The following is a 23,220-nucleotide window of genomic DNA, read 5'->3' as shown; positions in this document are numbered from 1 at the left end:
AAAAAAAAAGTAAATAAATAAATAAATAAAATACTTGTAAACCAAATCCAAGAACACATCAAAAAGATCATCCACTATGATCAAGTAGGATTCATCCCAGAGATACAAGAATGGTTCAATATATGAAAATCAATAAATATAATCCATCACATAAATAAACTGAAAGGAAAAACCCACACGATCAGTTTAGTAGATGCAGAAAAAGCCTTTGACAAAATCTAACACCCCTTCATGGCAAAAGTCCTAGAGAGATTAGTGATTCAAGAGACATACCTCAACATAATAAAGGCAGTTACAGCAAACCCATAGGCAGCACTAACTTAGATGGAGAGAAATTAAAAAAACTCCACTAAAACCAGGAATAAGACGAGGTTGTCCACTGTCTCCATACCTATTTAATATAGGACTTGAAGTCTTAGCTAGAGCAATAAGACAACTAAGGATATCAAGGGGATACAAATTGAAAAGGAAGAAGTCAAAGTATCCTTAGTTGCAGATGGTCTGATAGTATATGTACCTGACCCTAAAAAGTCCACTTGGAAACTCCTATAGCTGATAAACACTTTCAGCAAAGTAGCTGGGTAGAAAGTGAATTCACAAAAATCAATATTCCTCCTATAGACAAATGGAAAAAGTATTGATAAAGAAATCAGGGAAATAACACTTTACAATATTCTTAACTAATAAAAAATATATTGGGAGAACTCTAATCAAGCAAGTGAAAACCTTGTATGATAATTGAAGAACATATTAGGATATAGAAAGGCCTCCCATGCTCATGGGTCAGGAGGACTGACATAGCAGAAATGGCCATCCTACCAAAAGCAATCTACAGATTTGGTGCAATTCCCATCAAAATTCAAACAATGCTTCACAGATCTTGAAAGGACAATTTTTAGCTTCATATAGAAACATAAAAAACTCAGGATAGCTAAAACAATCCTGAACAATAAAAAAAAAAACTGCTGGAATTCTCACCATTCCTGATTTCAAGTTGTATTGTACTATAAATCTACAGTAATAAAAACTCCATGGTACTGGCATTAGAAGAGACATATTAAGTGACTCTAATTCATGACCCAGACATAAATCCACACACCTATGGACACCTTTTTTAAAAAATAAAGAAGCCTGAAATATACCCTGGGGAAAAAAAGATAGCAGTTTTAACAAGTGGTGCTGGTCAAACTGAATGTGCATGTAGAAGAATGTAAATAAATCCATACCCATCACCCTGAACAAAGCTCAACTCCAAATAGATCAAAGATCTCAATATAAAACTAGATACGTGGAACCCCATTGAAAAGAGAATTGGGGACTAGCCTCAATTCATTCACGTGGCTCACCTGTGCTGGCTCTGCCTCAGGCAGACCCGAATGGTGAGGGATTGGTAGGGAAGGGTTCCTAATTGGTTGTACCTGCCCTTTCCCCTCCACACAGGTCTCCAAGGGGAAGCAGGATGTTCTTGAGGTCCAGAGGTTCCTCGGGACATCAGAGTGAGCCCAGAACCAGACAATGGAGGTCAGGGGACCTCACACAACTAACCTCTGTGGGCTGTGCCTTTATTTTCCTTTTTTTTTTTTTTAAGAAAAAATTAATTACATTTTTATTTATCTTCTGCGTGCGTGCATGTGTTTGTGTGTGTGTGTGTGTGTGTGTGTGTGTGTATGTTGTGTCCATGCCATGGCACTTGTGTGGAGGTCAGAGAACAACTTTCGGAAGCCAGTTCTTTCTAGCAAATGGGTCCCTGATCCATCTCATTGGCCATTCTTTCCTCTTGGCTTGGCTAAGTGCTTTCAGAAGCTCAGTCATAGAGACACTCGGTGATGATCTATAGGTGTGTTAGTTGAGATATTCTCCAGTTGTAGGTAAAGTTTGGCCTTTGCCCTCACAGAGTGGTCTACAGTATGGCAGGGATTCACTTCTGACCTCCGGAGTGCCTGGGGTGTGGGCACCAGTGGTAGTGTTTCATACAACCTCTGTTCTCAGAAGCTTGGGTGCATATGGAATATGGGCACAAGGTTTGATGTTTCATGGCTACTACAAACACCAAGATCTCCAAGGTATGTGAGCTGGGAGTGCACAGGGGCTGAGGGTCGCAGGTCAGAGTTCTCTGAACTCACACAGGCTGGTTAGAGTTGATGCAGGTCCTGAGTGAGCCTAGGGCAGGGGTGGCTGCTGAGGTGAAGAGTCTCTGTAGTCTCAGCTACTCTAGAGGTAGAAGTTGGAGGGTAAGGACTTCGAGCTCATCCTTGGTCTTAAACAGCTCAAGGTCCACTCGGGCTACACTGGACCCTGTCTCAAAACAACAATATGAAACTTGGATTGTTTCTTTTCTTCTTGGTGGATTCAGCTGCTTGCTGCCAAATCTAACAACCTGAGTTTGATATCCAGGACCCTCTTGGTGGAAGGAAAGAACCAACCTCTGCAAGTTGTCCTCTTACCTCTACACTCACTCCACGGCACATGTGTACTCACACACACACACATACTAAATCAGTAAATGTGGCTAAAAATATTAAATCTTGAATTAAACAATTATAGGATATATAGATATAATATATAATTAAATATTCATTATACAAATAATTATGCTGGGCGGTGGTGGCACATGCCTTTAATCCCAGCACTTGGGAGGCAGAGGCAGGTGGATTTCTGAGTTCGAGGCCAGCCTGGCCTACAGAGTGAGTTCCAGGACAGCCAGGGCTATACAGAGAAACCCTGTCTCGAAAAACCAAAAAAAAAAAAATTATATAATATAACAAACATAGCATTCCTTATGATAACTAAATTATGGAACCAACAACAGAAGAATGCATAAGGAAGTGTAGTGCACACACACATGGAATTGTTTTCAGCCATAAAGAAGAACAAAGTAATGTCATTGCAGGGAAATGGGTACAACCAGAGATAATCAAATTAAGCAGATAATCAGAAGGGAAAATGTTGTTTGTTTTCTCTTACTTGTGGTTTCTATATTTTATAGAGAGATAAAATTATATATGAATACATGACATAAAAAAGTTCAAACTGTCTAGGGGGATAAAGGGAACAAATGGGAATTAGGGAGAGAGGAGGGTACAGGAGATATGACCAATATACAATAGACAGTAAGGGAAAAGTTAAGATTAAGATAATAAAATGGGGAGGAAAGAACATGATGGGCAAAATGTTGCCGGCTGTGGAAACCACATGTGATGGACACTTGGAGAGTAGTTGTACCTCTTCGTATTTCAATGTATTTGAAACTTCTATTAAAAACCACAATGAAAGTCTTTGGATTCGAAGGAAATGTGTGTTGACAAGAAGAGGAAGGAGGTTAGGGACCGTTAGAGCAGCTTTGTTTTATGCTGGGTGTTCAAATTGAGGAATGCAAACCACTTCCTGCCTCACATCCCTTTCCTGTTCTAGCCGAGGACAAACACTAGAGGTTTCTGTGTCAGCCAAGGAAGGTGTGGGTGTGAGCGTGCCAGGGCTCATATGTGCCAGTCAGAGGGCATCTTCAAGGGTCAGTTCTCTACTCCTACTGCTAGTTTCAGGGACTTAACTTGGCTCATCAGGACATACTGCCAGGCCAAAGGCCCACATTATTGTAAGCACAAGATAAAAATTATCTGATGGCATAATATTTTTTTAGAGTTTCCCCTATAACACATCCCCTAAATTGTTCATATTGAATAAGACTGAGTAATTTTAATTAGGTCCTTTAACATTAACCCTCTTCCCATCAAGATTTTTTTCTTTTTCATGACATTACCAAGGGTTGACATACTTAATGCTTACAGTGAAGAATAGCCTAGTATGATGGCATGTAACATAACTGTTGTCTTTGGGAGATAAAAATAGGTAATATTGTTCAGGTGAGGACTGGAGTGTGGGAGCTACTTGCCAGGATGTCCAGGTTCTTGGACATGGAGGGACACATGGACAGTGACAGAGCAACAGAGATAGTTTATTAAGAAAGAGAGTGCTTTCAAGGAAATGGACCAGACCTGATAGAAAGCTTAGACGCTCAGCAGGTCTTGTACCTGCAGAGTGGACTTTCATAGGCCATTTGTGTGATGTGAACTTTTCCCTGTCTCTTTCATAGCAGCCTTAGTGGGATAGGGTTGCTAGTCATATATTTTATATGCTAACTTTAATCTTAGTCTTTATTCTTCTGCCATAGAACTGTGTTAAGCATTTTATCCAGGTTAGCTTTCCTAGCCCTAACTCCAGGTAGTTGATGTCATGTCTTCATTTTATAAATTTAGAAATAAATTATTAGAAAACTTTTTTTTAATAAAAATGCCAGAGACTATATGGCTAGTAAGTGGTTACATTCAGCTGTTGAACTCAGATCTGTCTGGCTCTGAATCTACATTCATGGAAGTTCCTGTACAGACAGAAAAAAATACAGAAGTACGGAAATACACTATCTTGTAAACCCCACGGTGAGGAAGTCCAGGCAATCACGGAAGCACATGAGAGTATGTGATACTAACAGTAATATGTGTGAAGGAGGAACAGTAATACCACTGCAGAGGATGGGAGAGTGGGGGACTCAAGTTGAATATTCTTTCTCAAAGCCAAGGGGTGGAAGATTCTCTGATATTGAGCTTAAAGGATATAAACCTCCATTATTCAATCAACCACACCACTTTGCTAGAAATTTAGAAGAACAGCACGAATAAACCCAAATTTAGACCTAAACTGAGGAGACAGTAAGTGTCTAAGCCGCTAAAATCTATCTGTGCACTGCTTGTTGGCATAGGTAGCAATGGAAAAAAATATACATATTTGAATGGGAATCCCTTGTTTCCCTAACAAAGCTTATAAAATCCTGGAGTCGGGGTTTGACTGTCATGTTGTATTACGGCTCTGTTTCGAAGAGAGATTCTGGATTGCTTGAATTCAACTAGATAGTATGTATTGAATTAATAGAACATTAGAATTGAGATGATTTGGGCAGATTTCTGAAAGTGGTATTAGGATATCTGTCACCAGACATATCTGTTTTCAGCATACCAAACTGAATTCAAAGCCCTATTTCTCACAGTAGCTCTCAGAGACTCAGATCACAAAGATGAATGGAGTAGAACGAGGCTTTAGACCTCAGCTTTGTGAATAGCTTATCACTGTAATTACTGTGTACAGGTGGAAGAGCCATCGGCAGGAACTGAGAATGTTGAATCTATACCCAAATACGCACCTACAGAAAGACAGTGGCAAAGCATCAGGATCATATGCACAATGACTAACATATTTATAAAATTGTTTTTATAGCTGTGCAACCAAGTTTATATCACAAAAGGATGATCAAATTAATTTTGATTGATGTAGTAGTTTGAGTGAAAATGGACCCCACAGGCTCATAAGTGTGAATGCTTGGTTCCCAGTTGATAGAACTATTTGAGAAATATTAGGAGGTGTGGCCTTGTTGGAAGAGGTATGTCACTGAGGTGGACTTTGAGGTTACAAAAGCCTATGCCACTCCGTGTGTGTGTGTGTGTGTGTGTGTGTGTGTGTGTGTGTGTGTAGATAGATAGATAGATAGATAGATAGATAGATAGATAGATAGATAATCTGCCTTATGCTTGGAGATCTGACATAAGCTCTCAGTTACTGCTCTAGCACCAGGCCAGCTTGCCTGGTACCATGATGATTATGGGCCCAAATACTCTAAATTTTAAGTCCCCAATAAAGTTTTTCTTCTATAAGTTACCCTGGTCATGGCATCTCTTAACAGCCATAGGAGAGTAAATAAAACAGTAGGAGAAGTGAATATGAGCAGAAAGCTTAAGATTGAGATGTGCATGGCCGGGCGGTGGTGGCGCACGCCTTTAATCCCATCACTTGGGAGGCAGAGGCAGGTGGATTTCTGAGTTCGAGAGTTCGAGGCTAGCCTGGTCTACAGAGTGAGTTCCAGGACAGCCAGGGCTACACAGAGAAACCCTGTCTCGGGAAAAAAAAAAGATTGAGATGTGCATTACTAAAAGAACAGAAGATGAAATTGGGCAGTAAGACAAACAATGCTGACTCCTGCCTTAACTCTCGCTCTGCAATAAACACACCTACTGTGGGGAGCAGAGTTCAGAGACTATAAAGCCAGAAAAGATACCCACAAACCTTTCTATGAGGGAAATTTAAGTTTTTCATATTCTTCCAAAGACATGTTGATTATTCCAAATTGCTTATGTGAATAAAAATTCCCAGTCTAACTTTTTACAAGCCTACTTAGATCTTTTTGAATCCCTCCTGAATGCTGAGGATTCAAGGCATGAGCCACCATGAATAGCTTGAAAAGTTTTTTAATGACTGTAGAGAGGCTGGAAAGTTACAGGTCTAGAGCCTCCCTAGCAGAGATTCCCTATTGTGCTATATAATCTGTCTGATGTTCCTATTAGTGGATTTGAAAAAAGGTGTCTTGAATTTGTAGCTTTCTTTGTTCTGTTTCTATGGAACTGTTAGCACATTGAAGCATAGGATTTGGTGAAATCTGACATTCATAATTGGCTTCAGAATAAATAAAGATTGTGGAGAATTTGAATTCCCTCTTTCTAGTTTTGTAGAGGTCTAAATGATAACTGTTTCCCACAGCCTCAAGTATTTGAACACTTGGCCACCAGCTGGTGACTGTTTGGGGAAGCGGTGCAGCCTTGCAAGAGGGGCTGGGCTTTGAGAATTTATAACCTTGTCTCATTTACAGTTCACCTCTCTTGGCTTTGAAACTATGAGCTCTTAGCTTCCTGCATCAGGAAGCTGCCAGGCCTGCTGCTGGCTGCTATGGCTTCACCCACCATGTTAAAGTATGTCTTTGGGACCATAAACCAAAATAAACTCTTCCATAAGATGCCTTTTGTCATGGTGATAAGAAGGGTTAGAAAGAGTTAAATTTTTATTGTACTTTTGATTAAAACTAACACTGTGATTCTGCAATCTCACCTCCTACCTCAGCCAACACTCCTCCACTCTCCTTATCTTGAGACTAGACACTTGCAAAATAGCTGTTCTAACCTTACATGTTCTTCTTCTGTAAACAAGTTGTATGGAAGTCTTACTTATGACCCCTAGTTAAGTAGGTAAGATTCTAACCCACCAATAACAGAAAAGGTCAAAAATGATGCTCTATTATCTATTAGCGTCATTAGAGACTATGGATTGGGACCCAGCTCCTCAGAGCATTAGCTCACTAGGTCCACAGTCATAATTAGCTTCAGTTCTCCAAAGGTCTGACTTCCATGACAATGGTATTTTATCACAGTAAGAGAATAATACAAGTTCTTAGTCACATTAATAAAAGAATTTAGAATGAATTCAGAAGGAAGCTCAAAGACAATTTATTAGTTTAAGGGGAAAAAACCAGCAGAGCAGGCAAGCTGAAGATCAAAGCAATTGTTTGGAAAAGGAAAGAGAGATAGCCACACCCTTGAAATCAGGATCTGTGGAGGTTTGAGTGAGAAAGTCTCCCATAGGCTCACATATATGAACACTTGGTTCCTGTTTGGTAGTGCTATTTAGGAAGGTTATAAAACCTTTTGGAGATGAAGTCTTACTGAAGAAACTACATCACTCAGGGTGGACTCTTAGGGCTCCTAACCTTACTGTACCGTGTTTGATCCCTCTACTTTCTGTATAAGGAAAAATGTGCAGTCAGTCATGCCTTCACTATTATCGAGGGTACAAGCTCTGTGGAACCGTGAGCTAAAGTAAATTCTTTCTTCTGTAAGTTGTTTTTAGCTATAGTATTTCATCACACACACAAAAGTAGCTAATGCAGGGCCCCAAAAGACAGGCAGTTTCAGCAATGGAGTGAGCGAGAGCCACATGTCAGGCAGGTACTTGCCTGAGAGAAGTAGGAGGTGATTCCAGAGATAAATGAGAAATCCCAAAGCATTCTTAGGATTGGGGCCAGAAAAAGAGATGAGAGGAAAAGGAAAACTCTGAGAGTGATAAGTGCATTACCTTGTAAGGGGATAATAATTCTTCCCTTCTCCTGAGCATGTCCTAGGCTGAGCCAGATTTCTTGAGGAGTGATCTAGCTAGACGATTGGCAGGCCCAGCGGAATTAATTCTTATGAAAGAAGATAAGAATATATAATGCCGAGATCCCGGGCAGCTGCTCTGCACCCAATCTCACAAAACCCAGAGGAAGCAGGCCTCCCAGGAGCTCTAACCCGGATAGTATCTTAGGTAAGGAGACAGCAAACCCCCTCCCCCAAACAGGGAGTAACTGGGACCCATTAGAACCTAGGAATTCACTCCTGGCCCAGAGCACTGGTTCCTTCCGGTCTGGGCACTGAAAAGATCTTGGACTCCAGCTCTAACCCTAGTAGTAACACCCACCCCACACAACTCTGAAACAACCAAGATAATAGGAAAGACAGGCTCCAGTAAGAGACAGGGCACGTAGCACTAAGGAGATCCAGATGGCGAAAGGCAAGCTGAAGAACATAAGCATCAGCAACCCAGGGTACTTGGCATCATTAGAACCTAGTTCTCCCACACTACAAAGTCCTGAATTCCCCATATCATCAGGAAAGCAAGATTCAGATTTAAAATCACTTCTAATGATGATGATAGAGGACTTTAAGAAGGACATAAATAACACTCTCAAAGAATTTGAGGAGAACACAGGTAAACAAGTAGAAGCCCTTAAAGAGGAAACACAAAAATACCTTAAAAAATTACAAGAGAACACAACCAAACAGGTGAAGGAATTGAACAAAACCATCCAGGACATAAAAATGGAAGTAGAAACAACAAAGAAATTACAATGGGAGACTACCCTGGAGATAGAAAATCTAGGAAAAAAAAATCAAGAATCACAGATGCAAGCATCACCAACAGAATACAAGAGATAGAAGAGAGAATCTCAGGTGCAGAAGATGCCATAGAAAATATTGACACATCTGTCAAAGAAAACGCAAAATGCAAAGTTTTTACCACGAAACATCCAGGAAATCCAGGACACAACGAGAAGACCAAACCTAAGGATAATAGGTATAGATGAGAGTGAAGATTCCCAACTTACAGGGCCAGTAAATATCTTCAACAAAATTATAGAAGAAAACTTCCCCAACCTAAAGAATGAGAAGCCCATAAACATACAAGAAGCCTACAGAATGCCAAATAGACTAGACCAGAAAAGAAATACCTTCTGTCACATAATAATCAAAACACCAAATGCACAAAACAAAGAAAGAATATTAAAATCAGTAAGGGAAAAAGGCCAAGTAACATATAAAGACAGACCTATAATAATTACACCAGACTTCTTACCAGAGACTATAAAAGCCAGAAGATCCTGGACTGACATCATACAGACCCTAAGTAGCCCAGGCTACTATACCCAGCAAAACTCTCAATTACCATAGATAGAGAAACCAAGATATTCCATGACAAAACCAAATTTACACAATATCTTTCCACAAACCCAGCATTACAAAGGATATTAGTGGGAAAGCTCCAATACAAGGAGGGAAATTATACCCTAGACAGAGCAAGAAAATAATCCTCTTCCAACAAACCCAAAAGAAGATAGCCACAGAAAGATAATTCCACCTTTAATAACAAAATAACAGGAAGCAACCGTCACTGTTCCTTAATATCACTTAACACCAATGGACTCAATTCCCCAATAAAAAGACATAGGCTAACGGACTGGATACGTAAACAGGACCCAGCATTTTGCTGCATACAGGAAACCCATCTCAGTGACAAAGACAGACACTACCTTAGAGTAAAAAGCTGGAAAACAATTTTTCAAGCAAATGATCCTATGAAACAAGCTGGAATAGCCCTTCTAAAACCTCCAGCACAAGAACACAAAGGGCTCCACCTGTATAGGTAGTTGAGGGTGGCCTTGTCAGGCATCAGTGGAAGTGGAGGGCCTTGGTACCCAATAGTTTGGATTCCCTAGTGTCGGGGAATTTGAGAGCAGGGAGGCAGGAATGGGAGGATGGTGGGAGTACACCTCATAGAAACTCCCAGAATAATATGGATTAGATATGGTAGAGACAGGCCACCAGAAGACTAGCTTCCAGAATTCAAACAAAAACTATCTTGATACTAAAATTTGTTTTGAGAATTGTATATTGCAGAATACACAGCCTTGGTGTATCTACTCATCAAGCAAACTGAACAAACCTGCTTGAACCTCTGATGTCCTGGAATCTCAGCTGAATGCAGTGAAGACACAGACATCAGAGGCTTATCAATTTACTCTTTCCCCCACCCCCCACCCATATCTCAACGCCCGTAATCAGCTTGAAGAAGCTAATGAAGAGTTGGCACCCCTATTCCCTGGGCTTGAGGACTGAGGTGGTTAATATTGGGCTGTCTTTCTAGGGAAATTAGTGGTTTTGTTGGAACAGGGAGAAATAGCTAGGATTTATTGCATAGCCATAACCTATTGGTAGAAATCTGTATAATTGTTATTAAGCTGAAGTTATAAGTTCTTAAATGGTACAAAATTTACCTTTGATTTCAAATTTAAAGTTTTCATTGGTATGGGTTTCTTACTGATATAGAAGTGAGATTAATATTGTTACTCTCATAGGCATTGTGCCTATATAACACATTTAGTAATACAAGGCTTAGGCCCAGTCCTTCTTTAACTTTTTTAACTGATTTGAGATGGTTAGTCTGTGAGTTAAGGGCCTATAGCAAATCATGGCTCTGAGTTTATTGATAGGGTGTTTTCTATATTTTATTTAGAAATAGCTGAGAGGAGTTAACAGACAACAGACCAGATTGCCTTACATGGATAGTTGGTTTTCAAAACGTCAGAAGTCCACAGAATTGATGTTAAAAATATTTCTGCATTAAGGTTCATTTTGATTAGAGACCTGTATGCTCCTGACAGCTTCCTGTCTTGGATTCTAAGAAGAAATTGAGCGTCTTTGGAGTTACCCCAGCTGTGGTGAGACAGCCACTAGGCAAGAATTGCCTCTTTTTATCTACAGACAAAATTATTACTATTACTGTCCTGAAAAAGACACACTAGTGGAATAGTCGATTGATTATATCTGCCAAGACAGAGTAATCAGCCCTTAATAATTCTGCATCACTAGGTCTGTCAGATGATCCTGGGCCAGAAGGCTGAAGACTGGATGCTCCAACGTTTTGTAATATAGGGACTGTCCCGGTGTTCAGCGATCTCTATAAATTGGCTAAGTTTTAGAAGCTATGTTTTGTGCTTCCCATAATTTCAGTTAATTCAGTCATTCTGGATTTCTGACGGGGTTGAAGACTTATAGTCTCATAGCCAATCCCGGCTATTTACTTTGAGAGAAAAGATTTGAGAGGATGATTTTCAGCTGACATTCATTCAAAAGCCAAGAAAAAAACCAGGTTCAGAACTAAGTCTTTTAGTGAGGAGAGATGACAGAGGTTCTGGTTAGTCAACAAAATGATGGACTGGGTATTAGGTCTATCTTGTACCTTACTGATACAAATTGGTATAGTTATGCTCTATTGTATTTTGAGAGAAAGGTTTTATCTTAACAGGAAGGATGATATATAAGAGGAGCTATGGTGGGAGGAGTAAGGAGAGGAAGAGGAAGAGTAAAGAGAGGAGGAGGAGCTAGGAGATGGGGGGGGAACATGGAGGCGGATGTTCACGTGTCTCAGCCAGTCAAAGATAGTTGGTATACCTAGGTTGGGTATTGGGTTACACTTCTGATTGTATGGGCATCTTGTTATTGAGCATTACCAAACTTATAAAGTCTGTGATTAACATTTTAAAATTAAGATTAAAAAAAAAGAATATATAATGCTGTAATCTTTGGGACAGATCAAGATATCATGTCTCCACTCAGGACCAATGGTATTCCATTCTTTCGACCAGCAGGCCTAAGGAATTATGGGAGGGTTGACCATTTCCTTCCTAGTGTTACCTGGGAAATGGGAAGCTGGGTTCAAAGCTAGGTCCAGGGCTCAATCCTCAGTCTTTGTCTAACTACCTAACACTGTCTCATGCTGCATTCTAGATGAGAGTGGGATTTTTACATACAGTTATACGCTGAAGAAAGGAGCCGATGAGACTTCCCTGTTGCTGACTCAGCATGTTTGAGCAGCAGTGCTTTATCTGCTGGAGTACTCTGCATAAAATTCTTGGGATTATCAGCCTGAAAATAACTGGGCCATCATTATTATATGATGTTCAGGTTCTCTGTGGTAGGTGGGGTTCACAAAATTTAAATTTGGTGTAGATATGTTTTAAGACACACTTTAAAGTTGTGACATAAGTTGGGTCCTTCCCTGGTTGTTGGTAAGACAGATGCTTAACATAGAGCCAGACTGTCATCTCTGAGAAATAACAACATGGGTTTAATGAAAACTGGAATACTTACTTCTAAATTGGAATTATTTCTCTGATGTTTTCTCAAGCATAAAGAAACCGAAAATGTGTCTACTTTGAGCTTTCCTGTATTTCGGTATTACAACCAATACCAGAAATGGCAGGAATGAAACTACTCTACAGAGACACTTGTTTTCCTTCTTTGGCTATTAGATTATTGAAAAGATGCACCCCAAGAAATTGGTACCCCAAGATTTTTATACTTTGTAAAGAAGAAAAGCTGAAGCCCTATGCCAAATGGAGGAGCAAGGCACCCAGGGAAATTTCCACCTTGTCAGACAGCTCTCTATTGTGAGCATCTGGCCTAGTGTGGAGACACTACATCTGAGACAACGTGACAAGAGTTACTTAGCAGCAAATAATTTTGGTCTCTACTTAAACCTTACCCTTATTCTAGGATCCCAAAGATAAACTTATGAATGGGGAGTACTGGTCCTCTCTGTACTTTTTCCTGATAGGGCCACATTGAAGCACTTCTTTACTGCTTTTTATCATTTTTTCTCTTTTTAATGTAGTTATTTATTTTTATGTGTATGAATATTTTGCCTGCATGTATGTCTGTGTACTATGTGCTCATGGAGGCCAGAAGAGGTTATTGGATTCCCTAGGATTGGAGTTAGAGACATTTGTGAATTGTCATGCAGGTACTGGGAACTGAACCTGGGTCCTTTAGATTAGCAGCCAGTGCTCTAACTGCTGGACTATATCTCTCTAGTCTTGTTTGTTTGTTTGTTTGTTTGTTTGTTTGTTTGTTTGAGATAGGTTACTGTGTAGCTCTGGCTGCCTTGGAACTCCATACCTGGACCAGGTTGACCTTGAACTAACAGTGATCTACCTACAACTGGTTCCTGTATGCTTGAATTAAAGGTATATGCCACAACATCTGGTTAAGTTGACATATTGAGGACATGTGGCTGAGTCTGCCAGTGCAGACTCTAACCCTAACTCCAATAACAGTATTAGAGGCATGTGTTAAATGTGACATTAAGATATTTTAAATAGGCTTGAGATGGGGAGCAGTTCTGTTGTAGAGCTCTTGCCAGCCTGCAGAAAGTCTCAGTGAACTTACCAACATTTCAGAGAAAAATAATAAAGAGTTAAGTATAGGCTGTAAGTAAGTATACCACGTATAAAATGGCCATTTGAATAGACCACATGGTTGCTAGGTAAATGAAGCACAATGCTTTGCGTATAGTGTGACTCACTCTATAATTTTAGCGATAATAAGACTGAGGCAGGAAGATGATGAGTCCAAAGGCAATCTGGAGAGAGAGGAAGCAAGCAAGCAAGCAAGCAAGCAAGCAAGCAAGCAAAAATAGTGGCAGGATAGAGGAGAAATTTTTTAAAGGAAAGAAAAGATGGGCAGAAACAAAATGGCCTTTCTCCTGTACCCTGTCTACCTTGAAGACAATCCTTTTCATAGACTTTTGCACTATGACATTGTACCTCACAACAGACTCAGAGCACATGTGATCACGACTGCTTTCAATTGTTTCTCCTGTTTAATCTACAAAGAAATAACAAAGGCATTCAACCCGGTAAGGTCAGGTGACTCAGAAAGAGTTTCAGGTAGGAGCCTCACAATTACCCCACCACACTGACTCCTCAACCATAACTCGGAAAAGACTTCTCAGTCTTGTGATTGACTCAGCCAAACAATTCTAGATTAGAAAGTGTAGCAGGAGCTACACTGGAAACAAAACCAAAACTAAAACAAACAAAAAGCTGACTCTGCTACAGGGGGATTGAAGTTCCCCCTTGTAACTTCTCAGTCTGGGAATTGCCTCAGAAAACACTCGGACACCTGTCTCAGTCAAACAGAGCTGGTTTATTGAACACACAGCCCAGGGACACAGGCCAGACTATGATCTTGAGTCAAGATACTGTAGGGCTTCTAAGCCTGAGATCTACAGACATCTGTGCCAAGTTTTTCCACCAATCAGGAGATAGGGATAGGGATTTCCTTAGGAACATGTCTTTGTTGTACACTTATCCTGCTCCCATTGGTTGGGTTATTCAACTGCTTCAGGGGACTTGCCTTGTCTAACATTTATGTCATAACTTGTCTACCAGGATAGAACTTGTCTAACATTCATGTCTTTTTTTTTTTTTTAAAGATTTATTTATTTTTATTTATGAGTACACTGTAGCTGTCTTCAGACACACCAGAAGAGGGCATCCAATCTCATTACGGATGGTTGTGAGCCACCATGTGGTTGCTGGGATTTGAACTCAGGACCTCTGGAAGAGCAGTCAGTGCTCTTAACCGCTGAGCCATCTCTCCAGCCCTAACATTCATGTCTTAACTTGCCAACCAGGATGTCAGTTACACATATACATGCCTCTTTCTGCCAAGCAGGATGTCAGTTCCCAGGGAGGTTCTTGGGCACTTAGACTTTACTTGACTCCTACTTAAAATGGAAGTCTTATTCCAAATAGTTTCTTATGTTGGTGCAAGTGTCTCTTTTGTGTTGGGGTCCATATCGTGGGCAGCTTATAAAAGCAAATACAATAAAAAGCTCATACACAGATGCAAGCAGCTGCCTTGAGAGAAGAGCTTCTGGGGTGTAGAGGGACATTTTTTCAATAAGGGTATAATTATTCCTCCCATTTCCTTAGCATGTCACCAGGTGAATCAGCTGTCCCAAGGATTGTTCTCCTTGCCAAGTAATTGACAGGACCAGCAGAATTAATTCTCAAGGGAGAAGACAATAATGGTGTGATCTTTGGGGCATAAGCATGTTCTATGTCCCTCAGTGCTGAATTTACTGGCATGTGCAGCCATGCCCAGCTTTTACATGGATGCTAAGGATTTAAAGTCAAGTACTCTTCTGAATGCCAAGTATTCTTACACACTGATTCATCCCTACAGCCTCAGAACCTATACATTTTATCTTCTTATTAGTAGATTAGAAATTAAGGTAATTTAATATCACAAATATTAGCTAATTATTTACTAAATGGTAATTTTACTTGGTTCAGATATCCTGATTTCATTTATTTGCGTGTCATTCTTGCACAGGGGCCATGATAATCTTCTCTGTATCGTTCCAATTTTAGTATATGTGCTGCCGAAGCGAGCACCCGATTTCATTTATGTTTTGGAGAAATTTGCTTATATACTTCTCTTATTATCATTTTAGTTTTTGAGATGGGGTATCATGTACCCTAGGCTAGCCTCAAGCTTGCTTAATAGCTGAGGATGACCTTGACCTGATTATTCTACCTCTACTCCCTGAGTGCTGACAGCACAGGTATTTGCCACTATGGACTAATTTTTTTTTATTAAAATTAATGTTTTTTTTTTTTTTAGACAGGCCACATTGTGCAGTATAGGCTAACCTAAACCTCACTCTGCATTCCAGACTGACCTCAAACTCATGGAAATGCTCCTGCCTTGGTCTCCCAAGTTTTGTAATTGCACACATACACCACGGTGCTCTTACGTTTATGAATCATCACAACTTTTTTCAAAGGCTGTCAGTAAAGCAGTAACGACGGTGAGGGTTTTTTTTGGTTCTTGTTTTTGTTATTGTTGTTTATAGAGGAGTTTTAATCCAGCAACACAGCTAGTCTGGCAAGAGATTATATCCAAAGATCTAGGTCTGTGTACCTGGTTGCAATGACACAGCTTTAGTCTCTGGCTGGAACACAGACATGCCCTTAGTACAGGCCTTTAATCCCAAACAATGAGGGTAAAGTTAGTTTAGAGAAGGAAGCACCCATAAAAGTGACATCTACTTGGGAGGCAGAGAAAGTGGCAAATCAGAGAAAAATTTTGACAGAATGAGTCAGAGATAGGATATGCCCAACTCACAGGAGAGCAGACAGGAAGAACAGGACTTTAGAAAGCAGTACAGAGAGTGGGGGAGACAGTTTTACAGTTTTATAGGAACAGTTTTACAGAGACAGGTTGCAGATGAAGACAGAATGAGCCAGAGAATGAGTAGGAATCAAAAGATTAGAACAGATTGCCAGAGTTAGTTTGAGGCCAAGCAGAGCAATTCAGTCAGAAGCAGAGAAATTCAGTCAGAAGCAGAGAAAAGCCAGTTTGAATCAGTCAACTTGGAATATTAGATTGCATAGAGCCTAGATGCTTCCAGGCCTAGGGATAGTTAGAACAGAGAAAGAAATGCTCTGGGCTCAGCCCAAGGAGTGTATTTACACAGCTTGGATATGGATTTCATCTCATTCCTTCGTTTGAGGAAATAAAAATGACATTTACAGTTATTGTTGGTTTTGTTTTTATTACATTTATTTATTTTTGAAGGGGGTTGGCCATATGCATGCAACATCACGTGTGGAGTTTGGAGGACAAGTTACAGGAATTGATTCTCTCTTTGCACCATGTTGATTCTGATGATGGTACTGTAACAGCAGTACTGGTAGTCATTTAGGGGACCACTGAGCTTATTCCTTGACATAGACAAAGTATAAATGTCTGGAAAAGACAGAAGACCAAGCCTTAGAGACAGCAAAGTTAAAGTTCTGTTCCTTCAGGACGAGAGGGCCCCCCCCTAAGGCAGGGACTCTGATCAATGGACTCTGGGTTGGATGTTTTTTAGGATGCCTGGGCCATCCCCCTTTCTCCTACCAATCTTATTTAGAAACCTACTCCTATCCTTTCTTTTCACAGTGTCTTCTAGGAAGAAGAAAGAACCAACTAATTCTCCTTGCTTATTCAGAGTTCAGCAGGGACTGCTAGTAGGGGTGGGGTGATAACTATTCTAGCTGCTTCATGATGAGAGCAAGTGGAAACTAGGGTGTGTCAGTCCAGAGAGAAAGCCCTTATGAGGTGGGCTCTTTGAGGATGCAGTAAAATTCCAGTTGGTGGTGCATCTAGAGTTCCATCTGCAGAACCGTCTGTAGAAGCAGAGGAGCTGAAGGAGTAGAGAAGAGAATGCCAGAGACCACTATAAAGTGGCTCAGGATCAAGTATTCTCAGCAAAATCTTGCATAGTAGCAATTGACCCAAGGCTGATCTTAAGAGTGATGATGAGCCGGGGTGGTGGTGCATGCCTTAATCCCAGCACTTGGGAGGCAGAGGCAGGAGGATTTCTGAGTTTGAGGCCAGCCTGGTCTACAGAGTGAGTTCCAGGACAGCCAGGACTATACAGAGAAACCCTGTCTCGAAAAACAAAACAAAGCAAACAAACAAACAAAGAGTGATGATGAACCCAGGACCTGCTTTCAGGCACTTTGACTAGAATCACACCATGAAGTCACATCCAAACGGCTTCTAGAGAGGAAAAGAGAGAAGTTTAACACCATTTAATTGGGAGTTAAAACAATGGTGGGTCTATCTCTTACTTGAAGGTAAGTACTGCAGTGTTGAATTGAGCCATAATCATGATGCCCTGTATCTGAGTAGAATTTTCCTTATCAAGAAGGAAAACCTTTAATGAGAAACAGTTGTCTATCTAGTATCTTCCCCAGTGTCTAGGGAGTGTGATCCCTTAGACTGCTAAAGAAACATACTGATCATTTTATTCTTAGGTTATACTTTCCTTTTGGGAGTTTAAGATCACACAGGTGGCCACAATCACTTTTTAAAAAACTGTCACAGCTGTTTAAGGATCTTTTTCTGGGGTCATTTGTGTTTGAGAGGGAACTCCAGCTCCTCTGTTGTTCCTTTAACTGATTGCATCAGTGAAAGGATAAGTCTAAGGCTTTGCTTGACCATGGCTTCACTTGGAAGCACAGAGAAAAATTTTCCTCCTCTTTGTAGACTGGATATTGATCATAGCTTAGTGGGTGGGTTTTCCATGGCTTTCTGAACCAGAGAACAGCTGATTCTCCATCGTTACGCCTAATAGTCCCTATGGATCTAATTCACCTTGGGGGATAAGAGGAAAAATAGTCTTCCTTTTATTCCTCTGACTGTTATGGAGAACAAGAGAAGACTGCTTGGACATGGGTGTAAGCCAATAAAAACTCCTTATTAGCCAACTGGCAACTACACTGGTTGTTTGAGATTCCAGTGTAGCCAGAGCCCTTCTCAGGGTGAGCTTTTAAGCACAAAAATATGTCCTGGATTGACATATTTTAGTTAATAAAACAATTATCTAGAAATGGAACTAAAGAAGCCATAAAAAATGGTTCGTTAGTATATTTAGGGGGACTTTCTCAGAACTATGGACTTTGATGGATTAGGTTTTGTTTTCGTTTTGGCTGGTGGTGCTGTCTACATGCTTTAGCCTGAACAGTATTTCCATAGTGAAGTCAGTTTGCTAAGGTTTGGGGGTCTGTTACATGACATTAATATAACCTTCAAGAATGGTTATTGAACGCCAAAGAGGTCAGTTACATCAGTCTGGCACTTTTAACTACTGTGCTTTAGTGAAAGCTTGGGCAAAAACTGAACACTTAAACCAGTCCTTGTAATTGTTATGAAGCATAGACCAATAACTACTGATGTAAGCAAAATTTGATGTAAATGAACTTTGACCTTTTGTATACCTTATGAAACTTGCTCAGACCTTTGTAACTTCCTTAAACTTCTAGTTTTCTTTTTCATTCTGGAAAAACATCCAGTCATCTTATAAAATATTACAGCATTAACAAACCACCAGTCAATAACCCTAGGCATGATGATTTTTTTCCAAGCAGACACAGCTGATGTCACAGCAGTCATTTGGCTTGGAAGATAGTGCTGTTAACACACTTTTTAGAAAAGAAGGTTGAATCCAAACTGCACACATAATAATATTATTAATTAATATTATTTGTGTAGCTACTGTCATACTATGGTGTTTAATAAGTTTCACGGTTAACTGTAAGTTTAGATTGTTTCCAACCTACTTTAATAAATGTTCAACCTACCCCGTACCCCACCAGAGGTAGTCGAAGAGAAAAGCTATTAGGACATGGGGAAATCTTCACTGTTCTCAGTGCAGTCCACTAGCAAACACCAAGCAGCTGCAGACCAGTCTGCTCAGCAGACACCACACATGAACCAGCAAGGGCAGTTCAACTCAGAGGAAACTGTGTGGCTCACCAACTGGCCTAAGTCTGAAGAAGCAGCAAGAAGCCACAGGAACCTCCTGAGAAGTTCCTTGGAGAGTTTCTTTTCATGATGTCACCACAAGCAAAGTTCAGGAACTCAATGTAAGGCAAACCCATACATGCATGCCATTAGCGAAGAATAGCAAGGCAGAGCAAAGCAAACCAATGCTCGAGCTCCCACTGTCTGTGGGACTGTATTTATATTCCTTCTGAACACCATACATCCTTTCATGCATTTGCTATAGCAAAACATTCTTTCACCCGTGCCTGCTTCTGCAAAACATTCTTTCACATGTCTGCTTTAGCAAGACATCCTTTCACCTGTGTACCCCAGCAAAACATCATTTGACATAACTGACTTTCCAAAGAAACTAGAAGTTTGCACTTTAATTAACCTTGTAGAAAACACAGGACAGGACAGCACACAATACACAGCACAATCTACTGTATCTGTGATTTGGTTTCAAATGATTGTAAGTAGAAGAGTGAGATAGAGCTTTAAACCATGAGATCAATAACACTCACAGTGCATATACTCTTTGGCTATTTTGTTGTTCTCTTTCCTCCCTGTCAGAGTCAGGAGACCAGCCTCACTCAGGAAAGGAGGCTCAGAGCAAGCTGAATATCACTTTCCTATACAGCTGAATACTTAAGGCTTCTTGTTTAACCTGAATTCAGGAATGATTTGAGAGACAGAGAGAATGTTAATCAAGTCTTCCTTTCCTCTACACAGCCTGCCCCAACTATGTACACTTAGCTATCCTCAGTGAGATGAGGAGTGTCAAGCAGAGGAGGACCTTCCCCATGGACATTTCCCAGGGGTACTGAGTGGGGAGCCTGCCTTCCCTCACCTTCTTGCCTGGGAACATGACCACTTCCTAGGGGTCCCATTTGCCCTATCTCTTGACTTAGAAGTTGTGCCCTGGTTTTCTCAGGAGAAATCTCTGTCCAACTGCAAAGAACAAAGTGCTTCATTCCTTCATAGCACTATCCCCTTACCCTCCTTACTCCTGGTGTGGGTGAGAGCTAATTAGTGATTTACACCATGCTAGTTCTAATGAGGGGTCTCCTCACTTTGAAGAGTCTCTTAGAGTGCTCGGAGATTATGGATACTGGTAAGTCCTTCTCCTTGACATTCAATCTGATATACAACTTTAAGAAGTCTTCTCAAATCCTCAATGAGAGACCCCAGGAAATTTAACAGGAGTGCTTGTGGTCATCTAGGGGGTTGCCAAGCTTGTTCCTTGGCACAAAGAATCAAAATGTCCAGGAAAACAGAAGATCAAGTTGCAGAGTGTCTTAGTTAAAGTTTCCATTGCTGTGATGAAACATGAAAAAAAGCAAGTGGGGGAGGGAAAGGTTTATTCAGCTTACACTTCCATGTTGCTGTTCATCATCAAAGGAAGTCAGGACTGGAACTCAAACAGGGTAGAAACCTGGAGGTAGGAGCTGATGCAGAGGCCACAGAAGGGTGCTGCTTACTGGCTTGGTTCCCCTGGCTTGCTCAACCTGTTTTCTTATAGAACCCAGTACTACCAGCCCAGGAATGGAATCACCCACAACTGGGCTTTGTCCCAGTGATTGCTAGTTGAGAAAATGCCTTACAGCTAGATCTCATGAAGGTATGTCCTCAAGTGAGTTTCCTTCCTTTCTGATGACTCTAGCTTATGTCAAGTTGACAGAAAACCAGCCAGTACACAGAGAAAACATAAGTTACAGCTTTATCCCTTGAGGGAAGAAGGGGCCTTCAGGCTGGAAGTCTGCTAACTGGACCCTAGCTTGGATGTTTCATAGGGTCTCTGGGTCCTCTGCTGTGTCTTATTGGTCCTGTTTAGAAGCCCACCCCCAAGACTTCCTACCATTTCTCTCCTCAATGTTGTCTAAAAGCAAGAAGCCACCATTTCAGGTACTTTCTTGTCTACCCCTGACCCTCTAACTCTCCTCTAAAGTTCAGGTCTTCAGTCCTGGAAGGAAAAGCCTTTACCCGTATGTCAATCTTGCTGATCCCACAGCTGGTTTAAGACTCAAGTAAACTTGGTTGTAGTTAGCATGCTGCAGCCTTAATCCCAACATATGTACAATTTCAGTGATGATTTCTGAAATATTAAAGTAAGTTCACAGTCCTCCATCTTTCTTATGCTTTTGATACCCAGAAGTACTCTTGAAATCAACATTATTAAGAACAAAGCTAGCTGGGTGTGTTAGCATGTACTAGCAATCCCAGAACTTGGAAGTGGGAGTTAAGAGGGGTATAGTGTAACAGGGTCAAGAAAAGAACACCTTGACTCTGACTTGACCCCAAAACTAGAATCAAGAAGAGGACACCCTGACTCTGACTTGACCAGGAGACCAGGGCCAAGGGAAAAAGCATTCTGACACTGGCTTGACCCTCTGACTAGGGCCATGGAAAGAACACCCTGATCCTGGCTTGACCAGAAGCCTGAGACCAGCAAGAAAAAAAGAATCCTACCAATCCCTGAGCTTGCCTCAAGATCAGGCCACAGAATTCCACAAATCTCAGCCCATCCTGAAAAAAAAAAAAAAAAAAAAAAAAAAGCTTCATCCTGTCCCCCAGAAAACCCTACATAAAGCCCGCCTTCTGCTCAGTTCCCTGCTGTTTCTTGCCTGAGCAGAGGCAGCTACCTTCCTGTGTCCCTCCCAATTAATCTCTTGTGTAAGATTTGTTGTGTGGTGTGACTTAGTGGTATTCCTTGGCTCCTGACTGCTAAGATACCTTTCCCCTCAGAGTTGTAACACTTACACTGATGCTGTGATTTAGATAGACTCTCCTGATGCCTGTATTCCCAATTAGAGTCTGAGTTGAACTGGGACCCTATCCCTCATCTCCAGTCCACCCACAAAAGGACCCATAACCATAGTCTTTTTTTTTTTTTTTTAAAAAAAGAGAGACTTAATTTACATTCCAAACATCCCCCTCCTGGTCCCTCCCTTGCAGAGTTCCTCTCTCCTATCCCCCTCCCCTTCTCCTATGAGGGGATGGGTAGAGTATCCCTCTACCCGGACACATCAAGTCTCTGACAGATTAGGCACATTCTCTTCCACTGAGGCCAGACAGGGCAGCCAAGAAGACTGAGCTGCTTGTCTGCTACATGTGTGGGCTGGGGGCTCGTTCCAGCCCGCTTATGTTCTTTGGTTGGTGGCTCAGCTTCTGAGAGCACCGAGGGGTCCAGGTTTGTTAACTCTCTTGGCTTTTCTGTGGTGTCCCCATCAACTTTGGGGCTTTCAGTCCTTCCCCCAACCCTTCCATAAGTGTCCCCGACCTACATCTAAAGTTTGGCTGTGGATATCTGCATCTGTTTCAGTCAGCTACTGTGATGTTTATATGATTCTCATGAAGAATCTTCTCCTTGAGGAGCACAGGTAAGTCTGGGACCAGGCTTGGTGATGAAATCCATCAAACTAATGCCACCCACCCAGTTGGGGCTGAGGTGGTCCCCAGCTAAGACCCCAAATAGAATTATAATACCTCTAGGAGACATTCTAGCTTGCCTGCTGACTCGTCGCCACAAGGCCTCCCTTAAAATGGTAAATTATGAAAATATCTAAGAGGTTTCCCAGGACAAACACAAAACCCATCTCATCCCTAGACCACCTTACAAAGGCCCTCTTACAATACACCATTCTGGATCCTGAGACCCTAGATTGAAATCAATTCCTTATGGTCTACTTCTCACAGAGTTCCTCTGATATTAGGGCCAAACTTGAATGTCTAGAGAAAGGACTCCTGACTCCACTAGCAGAAGTTTAAGCCATGGCCCTCAAGGTGCACCATGGGAGAGGAGCAACAAATACCTGATGCTAGCTAGCTAAGGCCTTTCAGCTGGCTATAGCAGTCATGCAGGCTCCCGAAG

General features: G+C 41.1%; 1 non-coding gene across 1 annotated transcript; it reads right to left on the bottom strand.

Moving 5' to 3' along the window:
* Window positions 1-15,320: 15,320 nt before the first annotated feature.
* On the bottom strand, window positions 15,321-15,427 carry LOC114639796. Its single transcript, XR_003714060.1, has one exon. It is a non-coding gene; the product is annotated as a U6 spliceosomal RNA (small nuclear RNA).
* Between the last annotated feature and the right edge of the window lie 7,793 nt (window positions 15,428-23,220).

The sequence above is a fragment of the Grammomys surdaster genome, unplaced genomic scaffold (assembly GCF_004785775.1).
Source record: "Grammomys surdaster isolate TR1022 unplaced genomic scaffold, NIH_TR_1.0 125750, whole genome shotgun sequence".
Taxonomy (NCBI): Eukaryota; Metazoa; Chordata; class Mammalia; order Rodentia; family Muridae; genus Grammomys; species Grammomys surdaster.
Note: the sequence above shows the minus strand (reverse complement) of the source record. Positions and strands in the feature narration are given on the sequence as shown.